This window comes from Heterocephalus glaber, unplaced genomic scaffold, assembly GCF_053883595.1.
Source record: "Heterocephalus glaber isolate CG9 unplaced genomic scaffold, H.glaber_assembly_v1.0 deba00000937, whole genome shotgun sequence".
NCBI classification, from domain to species: Eukaryota; Metazoa; Chordata; class Mammalia; order Rodentia; family Bathyergidae; genus Heterocephalus; species Heterocephalus glaber.
In genome coordinates, this window is record NW_028258173.1 from 11,030,157 (window position 1) to 11,049,876 (window position 19,720).

Consider the following 19,720-nt stretch of genomic DNA (forward strand, 5'->3'; position numbering starts at 1 on the left):
TAAATTTTCAAGAATTCAACACAGTACTTTTGAGTCTATTCACCATGTTGTATGTTGGACCTCCTGATCTTTTTCTTTTGTCATATTAGAGGTTGATCCCAAGGCCTTCATATTGATCTGCTTCACACTGAGCTGCAATCCTGGACCTTTCTTGCAACCCTCCTGACTCAGCTTCACAGATAACTGGGATTACATGTTTCCCAACATGTTGGCTCTTTCACATATAGAATAACTGAGACTTTGTAACCTTTTACTACTCATCTCACCCCACCACTATCCCTGCTATGATTTTACTCTTCATTTTCAAGACTTTGACTTTTTGTGGATTCTACAATAAGTGAAATATCATCCAGTGATTGTCTTTCTCTTCCTCGCTTACTTCACTTAGCAAAATGCCTTGCAAGCTCATTCATTTTATTGCATGGAACAGAATTTCCTTGATTTTTAAAATAAAATAATATAATACTATATGCATTTTTTAGCATGTTGTTCATTGTATCCATTTTCTTTATCTCTTCTTCTGTTAATTGACATTGATGCCACATTTTGGTTTTCATGAGCTTTGATTCAATGAATGTGGGAATTCAGGTGTATCTTTGATAGATGTGATTGTATTTCCTTTGGGTACACATCAAGAAAGTCAGCTCACTACATTATAGGGAAGTTGTTCTTTTAATCTCCCTTTTAATTTCTGCACCATTTTTATCTTTCTGTGGGATACTGAGTGCTGAGGAAATATGTGTGGACTGGTTTATCGGTATGCTCTCTTCCCTTTCCCTCGTTCTGTGATCTTCACATATAATTCACACCATGATAAAGTATTTTGAAGATTCCTAGATATGCTACAGAAGACAAAAAGGAAATTCACCATGGGTGGGAAATGAAGTGTAACAACAAGGTAAATACAAACAATAAATAAAATACTGTACTCCAAGGTACTTTACATTACACTACACTACACCTAATGGCCACAGGGTACACTAAGACCATGTAAATAAAATAAAATGATGCAGTATTTCTAGTAGCCACTCACCTAAATGTCGCTATAACCTGGCAGTAACACAAGAAGAGATGAACAAAAAACATTTCCATAATGCATCAACTGCCAATGAGGTTCACAGAGGTATGGCTTAACTGTCATGCTCTTGTTTATCTTTCAAACACAGCACAGAAATGTGAGTGTGAATCACAATTTCAAAGCTATACATAATTTATAAAGTCGTGTAAGGGAGGGTATATGCTATTACTGAGACCAAAATTAGCCTGTTCCAAAAGGATGAATAATGAAATTCTTGGGTCTTAAGGATGATATCTTTTTTAAACAAAATATATAGTTTCCATATATCTATGTGTGCACGTATATATGTGTGCAGACACTTTACTTTTTAAAATTGTGAAATATAATGAGATGAACAATGCATAAATATGAAGATGTCATGTCAAAATGATGAATTTCAATAAAACAACTTTTCTACTGATACTGGAATCAAGGACAGCATGTTCTCACACCCCAGAAGCTCACTGCATCCCTTTTGTATCATAAATTGCTCTCGTTCCCTCATTGGCAGCCACTTCCCAGATGTTTAATAGCTTTATTGAAGTGTCATGGGCTGAACATATTTAAAACCTGCAATTTTGACCTATGTTGACCACTGTAAAACAATGGTCATAATGAAGACCATGGACATATCCATTCCCTCCCACAACTGTTCCTCATGGTGTATTGTAAACCTTCTTCCTACCTCATTTTCTGCATCATCATCCCCAGGTATACAATCACTTCTTTTCTGTTTCTATACTTCAGTTGGAGTTTCCTTGAATGTTGCATAAGTGAAACTATACAGCATATCATATATACTTTTTCAGTTGTCTTACTCTTTCACTCATACAAATATTTTGAGATTCAAATATGCTGTGAAATGTATGGGCAGTTCACTGTTTTAATTGCTATGTAATCTTCCTCTGTGTGTGTAAGGGAAGTTGTACATATTTTGGCCACTTACCATGGATGGGCAAATTTAGTGTTGCCTATTTGGCATCATTACAAATAAAGGTACATAAAGCTACAGTGATAATGCTTATGTCCACATTTTTGTGTAGTCAAATGCCTATCCTTGATGAAATATCAAGGAAAGCAATGGCTGGATTATAGTGTGGATTCAGTTATAAATGCTTAGTCAACCACCAAATGGTTTTCTAATATGATTGTCTCTGCTTAGCAGTAATGAAAGAGAATTCTAGTTCTTCCACACCTTTGCCAAAACTTCATAGCATCTGTCTTTGAATTTTAGTGTATATCCTGACACATTTCATTGTGTGTATGTGTATTTTATTTCAGATATAAGTGTAGTACCTAATTATTTGCTTCCATCCTATCTCAGATATTAGGTGTTATACATGTCTTTGTTTCCTCACTTTGCTATGTACAACCCTTTCTCAAATGAATTACAACATCCATTCTACCTTTCTATGCAGACCCTATTTTTGCTTTTTATATTCTAATAATTGTGGGACTTACCCCATCCCATCATAGCTCATATAATATGAAAATCTGTGAGACAGAGAATACACTATTATCATACTCTACAAAACTGACAAATGCATCTGTATATAGACCAGATTCCAATAATCAAAATTTGTGGATAAAAAAATAAGACAAACCAATGTTTAGCTTTGCAAAATTTCTTTAATCTCTAAAAACTGAGATAAGAGAAAAACGATGTTTCATCAAAATGCGGATACAGAAATTCAGTAGCAGAATAAAGCATTTTCCATTTTTCCTACAAACAATAGCATAGTATTTTTTTAGAACTGTGATTAGAATGTATTTAGTTCTATATATTGAATATTTACTGAAATTCAAACATGTTTCCTCACAATTATTTTCTAAGACTATCTGTGAAAATCTAGCCATAGAATTGGATTACTGAATGTCTTGGACATTACAATTAGTAGAACAGTGGGCTGGGGATTTAGCTCAGTGGTTTCTCTGCCTGCTGCACAAGTGCAAGGACCTGAGTTAGATCCCAGGTACAATAAAACAAAACAAAACAAAACAACAACAACAACAAATCAATTAGTAGAACAGTGAAATTACTAAGTGCCAAGAAGAAGCTTGTCATATTTTAACAAAAGAAGAAAGAAGACTGTTTTATTATTGGTATGGAATTTCCACTTGCTGGCTTTTTTTAAGAGATAAGTTTATATAGTCATATCTTCAAAATAATAGTACAAATCTTTATTTCATACCTCTTTGAAACAAACAGGTGGTATTGTCCCACATATTCAACCAGGTTCTGAAAAAGTCGAGAAAATTTCCTTGCTCCAGAGGGAAGAAGAGCTTTGTCTTTCTGACCTTATTAAGCTGAGACAAAGATGCTAGAAGAAAGAAAAATTGTTTTAAATTTTGAATGTACGCATTTACTCACATTCATTGGTTAGAACATACTTTGCTGCACTGTGTAGGTTATTTTCCTAATTCATAAAGAAACTTTTCAGTTATTTCTTTTCAGTATTTGTGAAAAATTACCTACTTAAAATAACTAAGAAACCTAAAGTCTAAAATAACTAAGAACCTAAGATTCTATGTTTAAAAAGATATGAATGTTAAATTTATGCATTCTAAATTACCACTAATGAATAATTTACCAATAAGTAAATTACATTTTATGTACTTGATAAAAGTTTGTTGGCTAAGTATTTTTTCCTTCATGTTACTGTAAGGGGGAAAAAATCAATTCACAATTGTTTTCTAGAATACCTTAAGAAGTAAAAGATACTTTGCAAAAAAATCTTTCATATCTTTACAGAGGATTACAAGGATGTAGATACAATGAATCTTTTTACTAACATAATAATGCAAAGATTTCCCATCCATTGTGCCTCTGATTAAAATTAGCATGTCTAGAAAAATCTTACAAGTATCTGAAATAACTCTCAACTTAATACATTATTTTTAATCATATGGACAGAGATATTAAAAACTAAAATGACTTTCAGTCTATGAATTTCTTTTTGAGTGAAATGCTTTTCTTATATGCAGCATATTGTTGGATCTTGTTTCTTGATCCATTCTGCCAGTCTATTTCTTCTGATTGGTGAATTGAGACAATATACATTGGTAGTTATAACTGATATGTATTGGCTTGTCCTTGTCATATTATTATCCTGATGTTGGTTCCCTGTCCTTTCCCACTGTTTAATTGCTACCCTTCTTTCTATTGGTGATCTTGGAATTGTGGTCTTCATCATCTCTTTCTAAAATATACTTCAGAGTCTTTTGTAGAGCTGGTTTGGTAGCCATGAATTTCTTCATCTGTTGTTGGGGAAGTATCTTATTTCTCCATTGATTCTGAAAGATACTTTTTCAGGGTACATCCATCTGTGTTGGAGGTTTTCTTTCAGGACTTGAAATACTTCACTCCAAGATCTCTTTGACTTAAGGCTTTGTTTTAAGAAGTCTACTGTGATTCTGATTTGTTTCTTTTCTCTACTGACTTTCAATATTCTATTCTCATGCTGAATTTCTGGAATCTTGATGATTACATGCCTTGGTGTAGATTTATTTTGGTCACAGCTAATTGGTGTTCTATATGCCTCATTTTTCTGTATGGCGAATTCTTTTTCCATGCTGGGAAAGTTTTCTTTAATTACTTCTGTGAACAGGTTTTTATGCTATTTGCACTGTCTCTTGCTTTCTCATTGACTCCAATCAAACTTATGTTGTTCTTTGCATCATCTTGTAGATGTTGGATTGATTTCTCATGGTCCCTTGCTATTTTTAAGAAATCTTTCTTTTCATGATTGCTAACCACAATCCTGTCTTCTAGACCTGATATTCTGAACTCATCTTGGTTCAGTCGGCTGTGTATATTTTTAATATACAAATATATATATTTAATATAATTTAATTTAATATAATTTTAATAAAAATTATGTATAAAATATATAATAATTTTCAATTTTTAATCTCCTGGATATCTGTTTGAATCTGTTTCATAGATTCCTTTTCTTTCCTATGTTGGGAATTCATGATTTCCATCATTTTCCCAAGGTCCTTTACTTTTTTTTATCTGGGTCTACTCAAGATTCACTGAACAAGTCCCTCATTTTGATGATCATTCCTTTTCTTTTACTTGAGATTTAATTTTAATCTGATTTTCTTTATAGCTCATTCATCTAGATTTCTTTTATTTCCACTGCTACCATATCAGAAAATTCAGGTAGGTGGCTTCTGATTTCTTCTATCTCATTGTTTGCTGGATTTGTCCTAGGTTGGCTGGAGGTCTGGGGTTGCATTTTGCTTCTGCAGCTTGTCATTTTCTATTTATTTTATTTTAATTTGTTTTATGTATTGATGCTTATTTATTTTTATGGTCCATAGATTTATCACTAGTAGTAAGCCTTCCCTAGGAAATACCTATTCTTCAGAGATGTCTTTTATATGTAGCTGGTTCTTGGTCTTTATGTCTGTCCCAAGATCCTACCTTCTCAACTTATTGGGGATGAGAAGTTGCTATATTGACTCAGCACCCTGTCCTTTGGTACTGGACTATAGTGATGGTTATGCCCCCAGACATTCACAGTGTTGTCATATAAGTGAGAACAACTGATTACATCAGCTATGATATATTGGCTAAAATAGTACAGTTAGGAATACCAATAGCTTCAAGCACAGCCTAGAAACTGACAAGAGTATTATTTTGATGCCTTTAACCATAGGAGCAAGATAACAAAATCCAACACAAATCAGGAACTTGTATGCTATGAGTGATTTTACTCTATGTCAGGGAAGCGGGATTTAAGAGGAATAGGAGACAAAACAGAAAGATAAATGAAGAAAAATATAGTAGAAGCAAGGCTGGAATAATATCTAGAATATATAAAGAACTCAAAAAATCATACCTCTCAAATTTGAAGACCCAATGGAAAAATGAATAGACACTTCTCAGATGAAGAAGTAGAAATGGCAAGTAAATACATTCAAAATTTTCCAACATCAGCAGTCCATTTGAGAGACGCAAATTAATACAGCACTGCAATTCCATCTCATTCTAGAAAGAATGGCAATTATCAAGAAATCAATGAATAACAAATACTGGAGGGGATGTGGGGAAAAAGGAACTCTTTTTCACTGTTGGTGGGAGTATAGACTGTTGCAACCATTGTGGAAATCAGTGTGGAGACTCCTCAAAAAACTAAAACTAGAGGTTCCCTTTGACTGAGTTATTTCCCTTATTGGTATCGTCCTGAAAGAATTAAAAACAATATACCACAGCAATACATACACACCCATCTTTAAAACAGAACAGTTTGTAATAGTTAAGTCTTGGAAACAGCCCAAATGCTCATCAATCAATGAATGAATAAAAAAGATGTGGGTTTTTTTATACAATTTTTATACTAGTCAGCCATAATGAGACATTTTTAGGTAAATGGATGCACCTTGAGACCATACTCTTAAATGAAATAAGTGAAACACACATATGTAGATATCACATTGTTTCTCTGGTTTGAGAAACCAAAAGTAAATAAAGACCAAAATATACACTATATATTATCAAATAGAAAGAAAATGCTCCAATGGGAAGGAGAACTAGGGAGGGAGGAGGGGGAAAGAAGGAAAGGGAAGAAATGGAAATAAAGCTTTTGTAAATAAGAAAGCGAAGAGGAGTTAAAGCGAAGGTAGGGGAATGGGACAAAAAGAATTAAGCTATATCACCGACAGGTACAAATTCCCTATGATGAGTGTGACTGTTGTCTATATCCAGCACGCACCAAGAACCAGCATACTTCAACATAATAAAAACTAAACTGAATAAACTCTATTGCGTTTTTCTCCAGAATATCATTTTCAAAAATTGGCACTGCAAATCAACAATTTAAAAATCTGAGTTGCTCTTTTCAATTGCTTTATTTTACAGCTAAAAATGAGTTTATTTTACAGCTAAAATAGAAGGACAAATCTTTCTGCTTGAAAAATAAAATAAAATACTCTTGCATTTAGAAGAAATGGGGAGAAACACATAGGAATAAAATAATAAGAAAGCGATAAAATGGCAACAACCAATTTAAAGTCCATGGCAGCGAATGTTAAAGAGATAGGGTTTTAATGGTGAAAGATGAACTTTTGTCAGCCATACTAACCACCTCTGTTAAAATAATGACAAATGATTTAAGTAAATAATATTATTAAATAATGTGAAAATGGAAGCTTTTGTTTTTTGGGGGCGGTTTTTGGTATCGGCGATCGAACTCGGGTTCTTCCGCTTGCGAGGCAGGCTGCGGAACCACTGAGCTAAAGCCCCGGCCCGTGAAAAAGTGAGCTTTCAGAAACAAAAGACTTAGATTAGAAATCCAGCTTTTTTTTTTTTTTTTTTTTGGTTAGTTGTTCAAACTTGACAACTTACTCTAAAAATTATGATTACATTAGAGCAAGTAAAAATATCTTACCTCAAATTGGCTCAAATAATAAAGTTTTAAAAAACCTCACTAACAATATGTTAATAAGAAAATTGTGGGAGCAGTAGGGTCAGTTTTCAAAATGTCATGTTCTATCTTTTCCATTTTACCTGACACATACCTTTCCTGTGTCAGATTAGTCTTTAGGAAGATTTCAAAGGAGGATACAAGATGATTAGCAAAGTTCAGGAGAAGCTTCTAGAGTTATGAACAAGGGAAGGCAAATAAACAGAATTCAATGGAAAGATGAATAATATAACTTTTAAGAAAAAAATAATGTGTATGAGCACTTAACTCAATTTATTTGTAGTTCTAGGACTAAAGCAAAAAGTAGACAATTCTGCTTATAGACAGCACGTGTATAACTATGTAATAAATATAGTAGGTTTTGTTTGATTTTTTGGTACCGGGGATCGAACTCGGGTCCTTGAGCATGCGCAGCAGGCAGCGAAACCACTGAGCTAAATCCCTGGCCCATAACAAATATAACAAAATGAAAACCAAGATAAGAGAAGCTAGAGGAAGAAATTGGGGTTGTGAGCACCTAGAGCATTTTGTTTTATATATTAGATGAGTCTGATATCACTTTGAAGTGGTAAATGAAGCTTAAAGTGTACTTTGAAAGGTACAGAGAAGTGTAATAAGATGACTAAAAAGATGGGTGATGAATTTGAGTTTATATGGAATTATATTACTTCTTTTATTTCTCATAAAAGGAATCAGCAGATGTTATGTAAAGAAATAAAATAGAAAATGTATCATGTGCAATTTATTAAATGTCCCTCTATCAAAAATGCTTCAAGTTATCAGAAAAAATACAACAGAAAAATCAAAATAATTGTAGAATATAATAGATAGAGGAATAATAGACACAGCAAACAAACAGTAAATGTGATGATTATCATATGATCAAGTGTATCTGCTTTGTCAATAAATATAATTAAGCCAAATGATTTTTTAAAACACAGTAGCTAAATTCTCAACATAAACCATCTTATGTGCTGTATCTTCTGAAAGGATTTTGATTTAGAAGTGTGGAAAGAGAAGTTTATGCATAGGCCTAAGAAAAGGGACATTTCTAAATAAATAGCAAATGCTTAAATTCGAGTCATCCATCTCGCCCTAGACATTACTCTTAGCAAGAACTACATAATTTTAAATTAAACCGAATACAACTGATTTTATTATTACTTTTGAATAGTTAGGTACAATAAAAATTACATATGATCTCATATAGCATTCTTTTCCAAAAAAAAGGAAGGAAAATGATTCCTCTTTGTTGTTCTAACAAATTTACCCTCTCAACAATTTAGGAAGTAGTAACTTATCTACTGGATACAATTTAGGAAGTAGTTTATTATTCTTTCTTTATGAGGAAATCTGTGCAATTTATTTCTATTGTTACAAATATTTTATTTTCTCTAATATTGCTGCTAAAATATCTATTCCATGAATATGTTATTGTGCTGAACTTTGAAAAGTAAAATAATCATAAGAAAAATTCTAAAAGCATATCCAGGTTTTCTTTTATTGAGAAGAGGTCTCTAAACAAAAAGTTGACCAGATTAAACCTGAACCAAAAGCCAAAACAAACGTATTCAACTCTGATGAGTCTCTCATAGTCTCAGATCCCTTCTAGTAAATCTCTTTTTCCAATAAAGTCCATTTATGTTCTTTGATTTAATGAACATACGTTGAGCTGGACCCAAAGAACAACTTTAGCAAACTATAATATGTAATTCTTGTCCACTAAGGACATTTTCACCACACAGAGTTCTCTAATAGTGAAAACAAGTATAATTACTTTGCTGGCTATAGCTCACTATAGCTCTTTTCCAAATGCACAGAGTAATATACTTTTGAAAATCTTAGTTCGTACTCCAAATGTTGACCAGTTGAAAAATCATTTCTTGGAGAACACAGAAAATGATGCACTGTGCATCTATGTTGGAACTCAAAAAATAATGGTGTAAAATATGTCAATGCCCTATGCTACTATATGTCTGAGTCAATTGGAAAGTAAGCATATTTTTTGAATATTGAATGCATCTTCACTCTCCAAGTAAGACTAATTTCTTTCAAAAATATAAGATGGAAATTAGAGTCTATGAAGAGAATTAAGAAATTATCAGGTATGATGGCACACACTTGTAATCTTAGCACTCTGACAAACTAAGGCAATGGACCACAAGTCTGAGGCCAGCCTGGACAACTTTACAATCAAGAAGACCCTGTCTCAAAATTGAAAAATAAAAATTATATATAAAAAAGACCTGGGATGTAGGTCAATGCAAAGGCTCTGGGTTCAACTGCCAGTACAGAAAAAAAATATATTTTTATGGCTTAAGGAAAAACTAAATGGAAATAGTTAATAAGAAATGATGATGATTTCTATCACAATTATTTAACCATTATTATATATTTACAGTAAAAATGAACCAATTTTCCCACACATTTAGAGTTGAGACTATGAAGGCATAGAGACATGATAAGTCTTAGGTTTTATTCAACAGGAGCAGAGCCTGGAAGGATTCTGGTGTCTTATTTTCAGTTATGGGGCAGTGTTCTCAGAAAGGGAGTGAGGACTACAGGGCAGGAAAAGGAGCAGCTACACCAGGGTATAGCATTATTGGGAGACAAATTCAACTTGGTCCAAGAGGAGTTCTGCAGCCTCACTTAAACCACAGAGATAGAGTTTCTTCGAAGGAAATAGACTGGTCTTTTTTGTCCTTATCAGACCCAGTCATCAAGTGAGGTGGCTGTCACTCATTTGAAGGCAATTTCTTAGAAAGAGGGCAGCTGTGTGAGATTAGCAGCCAATCTTCATAATAGTTGAGGGAAAAGAACATTAGATGAGAAAAGGGGATCTTTGAGGGCACAGACCAAACCCACTATGTAAGTTGCTTTGCTCAGTGGTACACAGGTAGCTAACAGTGAGTTCAGATATTCTCAAGGCATCCTGATTTCAGATCCAAGCTCTGGAACACCAAGGTAAACTACAGGGTTTAAAAGGACATACTTTTCATCAACATGCACATACAGTCTTAAGAGCTAGATACCTATTTTCCATAATATTTAAGAAATTTTGTAGTGGTTAAATATTTATGTGCATTTAAATGATGGCTGAATGGTTTTCTTCTGTAATTGATTCAATCATTACTTAATCAGTATTGATTAGGCACCTCTAACAGACTATGCATTTTTCTGGGTACTGAGATTAAACAGTGAACAGATTCACAAGATCTCTTCTAGAGTTTACAATCTGTTGAGAAAGTAAAGCAATAAATAAATATAACAATTAATAAAAATATATGTACAATACAAATAAAATATTTTGAATATAAAAACAATATGGAGTATAGAGAATTATGGTTTTCAAATTATAGAAGTGAGGAGAATAGACTAGGAAATTTTATTCTTTGTTTTTGTTCCACCAACTCTGAGTCTAATGGAAATATATTTCCCTCCCAAGAGCAACGCCTAGGAAATTATGCTGTCTCAATATCCTAAGCACCTAGTTCCCTATCATCAGAAAGATAAACATTGTGGATTCTTGGAAACAGACACATGTAATGTTTTATGATGGAACTAATATTTGCTGGTAGTTTTCCACCCACAATTAACAATGTTTCCATCAATTTAGTCAAGATTATTTGCTCAGAATATAGAATTCTTGTCCCCGAAAAGTAGAAATAAAAATTAAGTGTCAGTATCTGTTCATAAAGAATATATTGGAATACCATGTCCAGTAATTTACCTAGGGGAAAATGTTATTTCAGCTGAATCTGATTTCAGACTATTTATGGTGATTTGCGATGTCAATAGTGATATTAATGAAATATCTTTGAAAGAGCATCACCAATAACCATTTAAAGTTGATATGTGTCAGGGATTTTTCTTATGTTTTAAATATTTAATTTAGAAAAGAGGCTAAAATTGAAAACAGCAGTTCAAAAAAGAAGAAAAAATTGGGGATGTTATTTAAACCTACAATTATTTAACTACATCAAAGCAAATATTTCTATTTTTCTCAGTGTGAGAATTATATGCTGTTATACAACAGAAAACTGTAAACATTATATCCATTAACTTAGCTTTGCTGAAAGATAAGGCAGAAGCCAAAATTACTGAACACAGCACCTCCTTAAGAAAATAGGTTACAGTACATCACTTTGAAGAGGTATTTACTAAGCTGTTTCTTGTTCAATACAGATAAAATCTAGAAACAATTATATGATGTTCACCTTGAAAATATTAAGAATATAGCTCATAATGCATATTGGATATTCTTTCCCAGCCTCTTCACGCTTCTTTCACAGCTAGTTTACAAGCTATGTCCATCCTCTAGATAATTTAGTTTTAAAAGATTATTGTTAATTCTTATAAAATATAATCCACTTTTTATGATTCCACTGATGTGACCTTGCAACTTAGCTAGAATATAATTGACTTGAAAAGGCCTTATCAGGAAACATCAAAGGGCTTTATCTTACTTTTTCCATTCATGGCTGACTGTAATAAAAATCATGTACTAACAGATTGCATTCTTATGCCAAAAGCAAAAGGTTTTCTCCCACACGGTAACTATTTATGCACTGTATTTACTATTTGTTTTCATCTATTTTAAACATCTTATGATAAAGAATGATACCCTATAAGAAAATATGCTTAAAAATAATTAAATATACAGAAATTGTTTCTTTCCAAGAAAAATGTAAATAAGAGTCAATTACTATCTATTCACTTAAGCTACTGTGATAAAAACAGCATGGTACTGGCAAAGAAACAGACCCGAGGATCAGTGGAATAGATTAGAAGACACAGAAACAACTTCAGACATACTCAACCACTTTATCTTTGACAAAGGAGCCAACCGTCCTCATTGGAGGAAAGATAACCTATTTAATAAATAGTGTTGGAAAAACTGGATTTCAACCTGCCAGAGATTAAAACTAGACCCATATCTATCACCATGCACTAAACTGAGATTGAAGTGCATTAAAGATCTAAATATTGAGACAAAATACTAAACTTGGTGGAAGACAAGTTAGGTAGAACTCTTAAAGATATTGGCATAGGAAAAGACTTTATGAACAAAACCTCAACAGCACAGGAACTAGCAGAAAGAATCAACAACTGGGATTTCATCTTATTAAAAAGCTTCTGCACTGCAAGAGAAACTACCAACAGAGCTAACAGACAACCTACAATGTGGGAAAAAAAATTTAGCAGCTGTACCTCAGACAAAGGGTTACTATTTAGAATATATAAAGAAGTGAAAAAAATCAGACCCCCCAAATTCAAAGACCCATTTCAAAAATGGGCTTCTGAAATGAACAGACATTTCTCAGACAAGTAAAAGCAGCAAATAAACATATGAAAAAAATGTACAACATCACTGATCATTCAAGAGATGCAGATGAAAACAACACTGAGATTCCACCTCACCCCAGAAAGAATGGCTGCTGTAAGAAATCAACCAATAACAAATGCTGGCAGAAGTGTGGAGAGAAAGGAACCCTTCTCCATTGTTGGTGGGAGTGCAGACTGGTGCAACCACTGTGGAAATCAGTGTGGGGATACCTCAAAGAACCAGGGCTAGAGGTCCCATTTGACCGAGCTACTTCCCTGCTGGGTATTTTCCCAAAAGAATTAAAAGAATCATACCACAGAGATATATGTGCACCCATGTTTATAGCAGAACAGTTTGTAATAGCTAAAACTTAGAAACAGCCCAAGTGCCTATCAACTGGAAACTGGATAAAGAAGATGTGGTTTTTTAATAAAATGGAGTACTACTCAGCCATAAAGAATGAGAAACTAGAGTCATTTATAGCTAAATGGATGCATATTGAGGCCATACTCTTAAGTGAAATAAATAGGACAGACATGTGTAAATACCGAATAGTTTCTCTAGTGTGAGAAACTGAAAGTGTAAAGAAGGATTAAAAAGATTAATAACTAATAATTGATACTTTGAAATAGGAAAAGGTCCAAAGGGGTAGTGGAGGTGGGAGGAGATGGGGAAAGGAAAGAATGGAAAGGAAAAATTATGAGAAAAGAAAAAAATGGAAACGAAGTCTATGTAAGTAGGGAAGGGTAGAGAGGGTGAAGGGCGCACAGGTAATGGGGAAAAAATAAGAACCAAGATACATCATGTACAGGTACAAGCACCTAATGATAAACGTAAATGAATTGTATACCTAAAATGTACTAATAAAAAAATTCAAGAAAAAATAAAAAATAAAAATAATGAAAAGGGCTGGAGTTAGGTTAAGGAGATTATTATGTAATGAGTCTGTTTCTAGCACTCTGACTAGAATCTCCACTTCAGGATCCAATGTCTTCTTTAGGAACCAAAAGAGTTGGCTACAGACTATGCTGAATCCCACCCAGACCTGCCCTTGGCTGGAGTGTGCTGTCTTACCTAGAGTTACCCCCCTTCCCTGGGGAAGTCCATATCCAGGGGTGTAAATATGCAGCAGATCTGGCCCCTTTGCTTTGACATGAGGCTTTCCTTTCTGCCTCCCTCTGCTTCTCATCTTCCTCCCCCCTCACAATTCTTCCTTCAATCTTTCCTTTTGTTGACAGATAAAATTATAATCTCCAGGCCTGATGATGCATGCCTCTAATCACACTTACTGAGGAGGCTGAGGCAGGAAGATCACCAGGTCAATGCCAGCTTGAGTAACTTAGCAAGGTCCTGTCTCAAAATAAAATTTAAACAGGGGTGAGGATGTAGCTCAGTGGTAGAGCACTTGCATTGCATGCACAAGCCTCTATACAATCACCAGTACTACAAAAATAAAAAGTATGTTACTATTTACAACATGATGTTTTGAAGTGCATGTGCATCATAGAATGACTAATTCTAGCTAATTAACATACAAGTTATCTTACATAGTTCTCATTTTTTGGTGAGAACACAATATGCACTCTCAGCATTTTTCAAGTATGTCATAAATTGGCATTAACTTTAGCCACTATGCGCAATAGATCTCTTGAACTTCATTCTCCTCACTGAAATTTTGTATCCTTTGATCAACAACTATAAGTGTCCCAACCTCTGGTAACTAGACTTCTATTCTCTACTTTTATAAGATCAACACTTAGATTTCATGTAGGAGTGAGATCATGTGGGATCTGTCTTTCAGTGCTGGCCTCACCCTTCCTACTGCTTCTCATAATGACTACACTAACTTATGTGCAAGGATTCTCTCTTTTCCATGTCTGAAGTTCCGTTCCAACTGTAGAGTTTATGAGGACTGGTGGAAGCCCTGTTGAACCTACATCTCTCGTCAGGTTTTCCTCCATCTAGTCCTGCTGCACTTGCTTTATATAAGTCATTGTCTCAAGAGGACTCTTCACTACATCTTCTAGACTCTGTCTCAGAGTCTATTTCTTGGGGAGTGTGACCTAAAAAAAAAAATAAACGGACTACAGGAGAGAGGCAGCACTTCATTGTAAACATATTTGAATTATTTCCATCCAAGCTGCCTCGAATCATATCTGTTACTCAATATTAGTCTTAAACAATACCCCAGTTTTCTACTTGCCATCTTTCTCTGTCTCAAAATTTCATTTGACTTTAAAAATCATGAATGATTTCATGATCAAAAGAGAAACAAGGTCAACTTGATGACAGTCAAATGGCTATAAATCATTCACATTTCCAACCACATTGCAATGGTGCTGATACTGGGAGATAGGAATTATGGGGCACAGGGGGTTGTATGTAAGGTCTTTTCAACCTATGCACCATGGCTGCGGATTTGAGCTCCACTTCTGCTTCTAAGGCACCTTGCATTTAGTTTCTTCAGGTAAGAATTGTTGGTCAAGATTAAGTGTAAGATGAAAGACAGTAAACTGATTCTGCACATTATGGGAGTCCGGATATTTTGTACCAAATTCAAGCACTTTGTATTTATTCAGTACTCTACCCTACCCTACCCCTAAGCAGTGTCTATTGTCTCTGAGGAACCTTCTGTGTCAGAAAGTTTTTAGAGCTCTTGGGCATGCTTCATCATCAAATTCTCATCAGCCTCATAGACTGTAAATTCTTACTATCTGCTGAGTCAGTTCATCTTTTGCATCTGTGGTTTTCTTGTAATCTGCTGAAATTTCTGAAATGCAGTTGAGTCCTCTCCAGTTTTCTTGTCTCTGTGGGTTCTTTCCTTTACTTTATGCCCTGCCGTTGTTTTGCTGGGGCTTGAAGAGGGATATAAAATAAAGGTATATGAGCCATCTGCCATGCTTCACTGGCAATGTCCCCTTAGAAGATTTATTTATGTCTTTCCTGAAGTTGTTCCTGGTCTCTCTGTACCCACATGGGCCCCTGGGAAGACGAGCAGGACCAGTGCTCTATACCACCACATCATGGGAAGCATCTTTTAATATTTCCTGCCTTATCAAATATGGAAGAAACAAATTTAAAAACATGAATTGGCTAAGGACTACAGTTAGATGCAGCAACTTTTAGGGTTAGGAAGTCAAGGGCAGAGCCACCGTCGCCTAAGGAAAGATCTGGTGGGGAGCTCAAAACTGCCAATATCCATGTCCCTCCTGTGAAGCCCATCTCTGATCCCAAAAGGTGGCCCTGCCTTGTACCTCCCCTAGGTCACTAAGTAGTTGGGCTTTTTCAAAAATCCAGCCTCTGCAAATATAAATACATGAATATATTATACCAATAGCAAGCAACGGTCGCAAGCCGAGACCTATCTTTTTCTAAGTATGAGGGGAGCAGCATGACTGTGTGATTTCATTGTGCCTCAGCATCTTCGACCAAAATATCAAATGATGAAATGTTTGAAGTAAAAATAGCATGCCACCAGAGGTCTTCCATAAAAAAGGCAGTGATGTGCTAGCGAAGGGAATCTGAATCAAACAAGAGTGAAGAAGCTTGTCCAGACTTAGTCCTGATCATGACCACCAACTTAAAGTACAGTAGTTGAAAGTGTACCTCACTTGTCCCATTTCAGTCAGTTTAAACAGCAATAACAAGATGCCATCCTCATCTGAGTGGCTTCCATATGACAGAACCATATTTCTCACAATTCTGGAGGCTGGGAAATCCAAGAGCCAGGTGCTGGTAGTTTCTGTGTCTGGGAAGGGCTGTCTTCTGTAGCCTCATGTAATGGAAGGGCATAAGAGGCCCCTTGAGCTTCTTTTGTAAGGGCCGTTCACAAGAGCACATCTTCACCATCTAACCACTCCCCAAAGGCCCCACCTCCAATGTCACCCCTTGGAGTTTAGGGTTTCAATGTATCTTTTTTGAAAGGTACACATTCTAGCAATAGTGCCTCTCCTTATCCAGATCAGGTATTAGGTTTGAACCTGCATAATATAAACCCTTCTCTGGTGATTGTTTTCCAGAAAAGAAGCAGGTTATTTTTGCTCAAATGAATTCAAATTTTCATTGTTGGGTTGGAGATATTGCTTCCAGCTTTGATGTGATTTTAAAAATAATCTCGGTCCTAGCATTATGAATTTTCTATGATATTGGGGCCCATTCTCATTTTTCCTGGAGTTCTGCTAATACAACCAACATGTATAATTGTACCAGAGTGTATTATTTTCACAGAAAGTTTATTTGTAAACTATTCATTGCTGATTATATGCATCTCATCACATAACTAGATGAGGACAAATAAAAAAAGAAAAACAACGAAGAGCACTCTTCAGCCAAGTTGGTGCTATTTCTATTAGGTCCTCTCACTCCAAGACATAGTCCTCTCTAAAACAGTTTGATATTCATAGAGAGATTGGGCATAAAAATGAACACTACTTCGTTCCTGTAAATAACATAAAGACTTATGAGGACCATTGATTATTCTCTTAGAAAACTGCTGAGCATATGACATCAGACTCTCCCAGGTGACTCCTGCTATAGACCCGTGGCTGTGGGTCACACTGACACAAGAAATGATGGCTACATCTTATTTTTCTGGTTAACTTCACAATATTCTATTTGGTTTTTCCTCTAAATTTTAGAATATGCTTTTTACAGAAACTTTCCATATTTTTATTCTGCAATTTAGAAACATTCGAATGACCTTTTTTTTCTGTAGGATATCACTTCAAACAGAAAGAGTTAACCTCATTTTTGTAAAATTCAAATCATAGCATTTTGTAAAATCTATTCTGTCTATTAAGGGTAAGCTATTGAAACCTAGATCTAAACAAGGAACAGTGCACAGCAATTATTTGGAAAAAAAGAATGACCTCAAAAATTTGAACTTAAATGCACAAAAGTAAATGCATTTTCTATATATACACATACATATATACATAGACATATTTTTTTCCTTTGGGTAATGACAGGAATTAAAATGAAAAAATGCTCTTCTTGCCTGGAAAAGCTACCTATTTAAAAAGTTAGATTTTAAATACTCTCCTGGGTCCTACTATGTTACTCAGAACTGTCGACACAGAGAAATGAGAAATTCAGTTGCTGAAATATTGAGAAACGGCCCAGCCAGTGCCAAGTCCATGTCCCCTACAGGGAACGATTTCTCCTTTCTCCCCTTTCTGTTCCAATTATGGAGCCACAGTCCCCGACGTGCCAAGCATGGGAAGTCCAGAGCCCAGGCCACAGTGTCCCTTTATGTTTTGGGAGGATGCACATAGAACTCTTTACTCTGATAAGAACACTTGGCTCACTCTTGAAAAAGCATCTAAAATGTCTTCAGATTTTCCAGCAACATTTGGATAGTAATATGTATTACATGGTCTGTGTGGCAAGCTCAAAGGTGTAAGGCGTTATTCTTGGCAATGACTACTGACAATTTCCATTCACTGGGAAAACTATAATAACACACCACATTTCAGTCTTCTCTGGGTTGTGCTCAATGGATGAATACAATGTGTCATCTTTAAATAAATATACTCTTCTAGTGAATCATTTTTATATCAGAATCATATGAAGTCTGAAAGGATACAGTTATCATTTTATCTCAGGAAACTGTCACAGAAGGAAATTCTAAAATCTCCATTTGGATTCATCATAAAGAAACATTTAGTATGAGAAATTTAGGATATAGAAGAAAATAAAATTATGAGAGCAAAATACCACTTATTAGTCCTATGCAAGAAATGGCATCATTTTTGTCAGTTTATTTTCAGATACACACACGTGTGTGTATATATAGGGGTGTATGTCAAAGCATTTGGGTGCATATACTTCTGTAAATGTATCACAAATATTTGGTCCCATTTGGCTCAGCAATTTTTAGGTCTTCACTTAGAAAGAACACTTTTAAAGTATCTGAACTCATGAGTACAGATATGTTTTGCAAAATACTTTGGTCAGAAAATATTTATCATAGTGACTAACTCTAAGTAATATCATTTTAGAATGAGATATCTGAAATTATTTCTAAAAAGTCTTTATATCTCAAAAATTTTATGCAGATGAACATTTTTGATTTAATATACAGAACTCCTTGTCTTTTTTTTTTTTTTGGTACTGGGGATTGAACTCGGCACCTTGCGCTTGTGAGGCAGGCGCCGGAACCACTGAGCTAAAACCCCGGCCAGAACGCCTTGTCTTTATGTATGTGTTTCTACAAAAGAAAGTTAACAGTTTGGCCAACATATTACTTGCTATATAAATACCAAACTTAGATTCCTCTTTAGGGCTTGTTTTGATTTTAGAAAGAAATGGAAACTTAATTTAGGTGAGTGTTTCATGGCTCATTTTATATATATATATATATATATATATATATATATATATATATATATATATACTTTTTTCTTTTTCATTGATTTCTCTATTTGGAACTTTGTTACATAGTTACAGCATTTTGATCCCAAACTATCTCCATGTGAAGACCTCTGAGGCTGTCTCTTCCCTTATTTAAAACATCTCATCTGATTCACTGAAATTTCTGCTTTCCAAGGTTCACTCTCTGTTGTCTTACTCCATTCCTTTTGGGGAGCAGTTTTAGGGCTTCTAGATTTAGAAATAAAGTCACACATATTTAAACACTGGCATTTGCCATCAATTCAAATTTAATTGAGCATCTTATACATTTTACCTGGCAGTCTTGGAAGTGATGCTACAGATTTGCTGCTTACTCATATGGTTTATCTGTGTAGGTCCTCTACCTACCACATACATGCTATAAAGGGACCCTTTGTGAAGAATTCCTCATCGAGTTTTTATTTGATTATACCCTGGATCTCTATTTTCATCAACAAAGTTCAAAATTAATCCATTTTCATTGTTTTTTTTTAATGTGTCTACATTTGTACCTGT

The 19,720-nt window shown here is 34.6% G+C and overlaps 1 long non-coding RNA gene across 1 annotated transcript in view; it reads right to left on the reverse strand.

Moving 5' to 3' along the window:
* Positions 1 to 3,247: 3,247 nt before the first annotated feature.
* The window catches only part of LOC147828773 (uncharacterized), a 188,137-nt gene continuing 171,664 nt past the window's right edge, over positions 3,248 to 19,720 (reverse strand). Inside the window, exons 2-3 of the long non-coding RNA XR_015450158.1 lie at positions 5,905 to 6,053; positions 3,248 to 3,378 (exon numbers count right to left, since the gene is read on the reverse strand). This is a non-coding gene — a long non-coding RNA (uncharacterized LOC147828773). The remainder of the gene's footprint in view (positions 3,379 to 5,904; positions 6,054 to 19,720) is intronic.